This window comes from Syngnathus leptorhynchus, unplaced genomic scaffold (assembly GCF_054491065.1).
Source record: "Syngnathus leptorhynchus isolate UIUO unplaced genomic scaffold, UIUO_Slep HiC_scaffold_910, whole genome shotgun sequence".
NCBI classification, from domain to species: Eukaryota; Metazoa; Chordata; class Actinopteri; order Syngnathiformes; family Syngnathidae; genus Syngnathus; species Syngnathus leptorhynchus.
Window position 1 is genome coordinate 1 of NW_028232732.1, and position 5,000 is coordinate 5,000.

The window sequence follows — 5,000 nt, forward strand, 5'->3', positions numbered from 1 at the left end:
GCTCACAGCCAACTTGGCAAAAAGTTTCTAAGTGTCACATCTCTGAAAAAACGGCTAAGTGTCGACTTTCGAAAAAACGGCAAAGTGTCACATCTCTGAAAAAACGGCTAAGTGTCGACTTTCGAAAAAACGGCTAAGTGTCAACTTTCGAAAAAACGGCTAAGTGTCGCCTCTCTGAAAAAACGGCAAAGTGTCAACTTTCGAAAAAACGACAGAGTGTCGCCTCTCTGAAAAAACGACTAAGTGTCGACTCTGAGAAAATGGCAAAGTGCCCACGGCTCTGCGGGCTCGTGCATCCGACCCGCGCCGGTTCCCCAGCCGGCCTGAAATAAGGCAAAACCAGCCTCTCCGCCTGGAGCTCAGAGCCAACTTGGCGAATATTTTCTAAGTGCCCACGGCTCTGCGTGGCTACGGCGTCTGCCCAGCGCCGGTTCCTGGGTCGAACCCCGAGGACGAGGAATGCCGGTCTCCGCCTGGAGGTCCCAGCTTAATCGGCGAAAATTTTCTAAGTGCCCACGGCTCTGCCGGGCTCGTGCATCCGACCCGCGCCGGTTCCCCAGCCGGCCTGAAATAAGGCAAAACCAGGCTCTCCCCCTGGAGCTCAGAGCCAATTGTGGCGAAAAAACGACTAAGTGTCAACTTTCGAAAAAACGACTAAGTGTCAACTTTCCAAAAAAACGGCTAAGTGTCGACTTTCGAAAAAACGGCTAAGTGTCAACTTTCGAAAAAACGACTAAGTGTCGCCTCTGAAAAAACGACTAAGTGTCGCCTCTCTGAAAAAACGACTAAGTGCCCACGGCTCTGGGGGGCTTGTGAGTCCGCCCCGCGCCGGTTCGGCGGTCGGCCTCAAAAAGCGAAAAATCAGCCTCTCTCCCTGGAGCTCACCAAAAATTTGTCGAAATTTTTCTAAGTTCTCCTCGAGGTACCAGGGGGTGAGGTACCCGGGCTAAGGTGCAGTACCTTTTTTGGTCTTCAGGTGCGCCAGAGTACAATGAAATGGTCCCAGTAGTCAGTGTACTCATCGACTTTCCCCCCGTTTTCCAAAGCACCCCGTTTACGAGTATGGAGGAGATGGTGCTGGTCTCCCCACGGCGTCGGACACGCCGTCCTCGACAGCACAAGGTCGGATAGAAGACCTGAAAAGCGCCGTGGCACGCGCTGGAGGTGTCACTGTGGCGAAAAAGTGACTAAGTGTCAACTTTCGAAAAAACGGCTAAGTGTCAACTTTCGAAAAAACGGCTAAGTGTCAACTTTCGAAAAAACGGCTAAGTGTCAACTTTCGAAAAAACGACTAAGTGTCGCCTCTCTGAAAAAACGGCAAAGTGTCAACTTTCGAAAAAACGACTAAGTGTCAACTTTCGAAAAAACGACTAAGTGTCACCTCTCTGAAAAAATGGCAAAGTGTCAACTGCGAATGTGGTGGTGCATGGAAGGAAGTGGAGGACGGCCGGCTCCTTAAACACAGGCCGAAGAGGAGCGTCAGGGCCGGCTCCTTAAACACGGACCGAGTGTCGCCCTTAACACAGACCAAGCGGAGGACGGCCGCCTCCCTAAATACAGGCCGAACCGGAGCGCGAGGGCCGCTCCTTAAACACGGACCGAGTGTCGCCCTTAACACAGACCAAGGGGAGGACGGCCGCCTCCTTAAACACAGGCCGGAGAGGAGCGTCAGGGCCAGGCTCCTCAAACATGGACAGAGTTTCGCCCTTAACACAGACCAAGGGGAGGACGGCCGCCTCCTTAAACACAGGCCGGAGAGGAGCGTCAGGGCCAGGCTCCTCAAACATGGACCGAGTGTCGCCCTTAACACAGACCAAGGGGAGGACGGCCGCCTCCTTAAACACAGGCCGGAGAGGAGCGTCAGGGCCAGGCTCCTCAAACATGGACAGAGTGTCGCCCTTAACACAGACCAAGGGGAGGACGGCCGCCTCCTTAAACACAGGCCGGAGAGGAGCGTCAGGGCCAGGCTCCTCAAACATGGACCGAGTGTCGCCCTTAACACAGACCAAGGGGAGGACGGCCGCCTCCTTAAACACAGGCCGGAGAGGAGCGTCAGGGCCAGGCTCCTCAAACATGGACCGAGTGTCGCCCTTAACACGGACCAAGGGGAGGACGGCCGCCTCCTTAAACACAGGCCGGAGAGGAGCGTCAGGGCCAGGCTCCTCAAACATGGACCGAGTGTCGCCCTTAACACGGACCAAGGGGAGGACGGCCGCCTCCTTAAACACAGGCCGGAGAGGAGCGTCAGGGCCAGGCTCCTCAAACATGGACCGAGTGTCGCCCTTAACACAGACCAAGGGGAGGACGGCCGCCTCCTTAAACACAGGCCGGAGAGGAGCGTCAGGGCCAGGCTCCTCAAACATGGACCGAGTGTCGCCCTTAACACAGACCAAGCGGAGGACGGCCGCCTCCCTAAATACAGGCCGAACCGGAGCGCGAGTGTCGCTCCTTAAACACGGACCGAGTGGAGGACGGCCGCCTCCTTAAACACAGGCCGAACAAAATGACACAAAGTGTCAACTGCGAATGTTGTCCATCCAAGGAAGGAGCGTGATGCCCGGCCGGCTCCTTAAACACAGGCCGAGAGTCGCCCCGGACGGTCCGCCTCGCGGCGCCCGTCTGCTCGGATAAAATGACACAAAGTGTCAACTACGAATGTTGTCCATCCAAGGAAGGAGCGTGATGCCCGGCCGGCTCCTTAAACACAGGCCGAGAGTCGCCCCGGACGGTCCGCCTCGCGGCGCCCGTCTGCTCGGATAAAATGACACAAAGTGTCAACTGCGAATGTTGTCCATCCAAGGAAGGAGCGTGATGCCCGGCCGGCTCCTTAAACACAGGCCGAGAGTCGCCCCGGACGGTCCGCCTCGCGGCGCCCGCCCGCTCGGATAAAATGACACAAAGTGTCAACTACGAATGTTGTCCATCCAAGGAAGGAGCGTGATGCCCGGCCGGCTCCTTAAACACAGGCCGAGAGTCGCCCCGGACGGTCCGCCTCGCGGCGCCCGTCTGCTCGGATAAAATGACACAAAGTGTCAACTACGAATGTTGTCCATCCAAGGAAGGAGCGTGATGCCCGGCCGGCTCCTTAAACACAGGCCGAGAGTCGCCCCGGACGGTCCGCCTCGCGGCGCCCGTCTGCTCGGATAAAATGACACAAAGTGTCAACTGCGAATGTTGTCCATCCAAGGAAGGAGCGTGATGCCCGGCCGGCTCCTTAAACACAGGCCGAGAGTCGCCCCGGACGGTCCGCCTCGCGGCGCCCGCCCGCTCGGATAAAATGACACAAAGTGTCAACTACGAATGTTGTCCATCCAAGGAAGGAGCGTGATGCCCGGCCGGCTCCTTAAACACAGGCCGAGAGTCGCCCCGGACGGTCGCCTCGCGGCGCCCGTCTGCTCGGATAAAATGACACAAAGTGTCAACTACGAATGTTGTCCATCCAAGGAGGGAGCGTGATGCCCGGCCGGCTCCGAAAACACAGGCCGAGAGTCGCCCCGGACGGTCCGCCTCGCGGCGCCCGTCTGCTCGGATAAAATGACACAAAGTGTCAACTGCGAATGTTGTCCATCCAAGGAAGGAGCGTGATGCCCGGCCGGCTCCTTAAACACAGGCCGAGAGTCGCCCCGGACGGTCCGCCTCGCGGCGCCCGCCCGCTCGGATAAAATGACACAAAGTGTCAACTACGAATGTTGTCCATCCAAGGAAGGAGCGTGATGCCCGGCCGGCTCCTTAAACACAGGCCGAGAGTCGCCCCGGACGGTCGCCTCGCGGCGCCCGTCTGCTCGGATAAAATGACACAAAGTGTCAACTACGAATGTTGTCCATCCAAGGAGGGAGCGTGATGCCCGGCCGGCTCCGAAAACACAGGCCGAGAGTCGCCCCGGACGGTCCGCCTCGCGGCGCCCGTCTGCTCGGATAAAATGACACAAAGTGTCAACTGCGAATGTTGTCCATCCAAGGAAGGAGCGTGATGCCCGGCCGGCTCCTTAAACACAGGCCGAGAGTCGCCCCGGACGGTCCGCCTCGCGGCGCCCGCCCGCTCGGATAAAATGACACAAAGTGTCAACTACGAATGTTGTCCATCCAAGGAGGGAGCGTGAGGCCCGGCCGGCTCCGAAAACACAGGCCGAGAGTCGCCCCGGACGGTCCGCCTCTCGAGGCGCCCGCCCGCTCGGATAAAATGACACAAAGTGTCAACTACGAATGTTGTCCATCCAAGGAGGGAGCGTGAGGCCCGGCCGGCTCCGAAAACACAGGCCGAGAGTCGCCCCGGACGGTCCGCCTCTCGAGGCGCCCGCCCGCTCGGATAAAATGACACAAAGTGTCAACTACGAATGTTGTCCATCCAAGGAGGGAGCGTGATGCCCGGCCGGCTCCGAAAACACAGGCCGAGATTCGACCCCGGACGGGCCGTCTTCTCCCGGCGCCCGCCCGCGTACGCCCCCCATCCCCGGTCGCCCGTCTGCTCCCGGCGGGCCTCCGAGTACCCCCTCACCCAACTGACCGACTGGCACTCATGACCCGCCTTGGTAGGGCCTCCATCGGCCTCGGCTCGTCCGACGTCGGGTGGACGGTTCCTACCCACTGCGGGTCGCACTCTAGCGCCCCGGCCGCTGCGTGAGCGTGCGCTCCCCGCGCCGCCCCGCAGGCCCCGGCGCGACCGTACTGCGGCGAGACCGAGACGACCCGGTTTGGCATCCATCCCACCTAGCCACGATCCACGGAGGCCGAGCGAGCGGCTGAGTGTCGGGCGCCGCGCGTGCGAGCGTCCGCCGGCCGCGCCGGTCCTTCCGCGAATGTCGTTTCTCAAACCCTCCGGCTTGATAGCGGCGGCACCACGGGAAGCCGTCCACACACACCGTCCGACCTCTATCCGAAAAGCCTTCCCGACCAACCGCGGTCGCGGGGGCGTCTGTCGCTCCGCATCGGGGGGGCGTATGGCTTCCGCGCTACGCGCTGCGGGCTCGGGGGGGCCGCAACGGCTGAGTCTGACTCGGCCG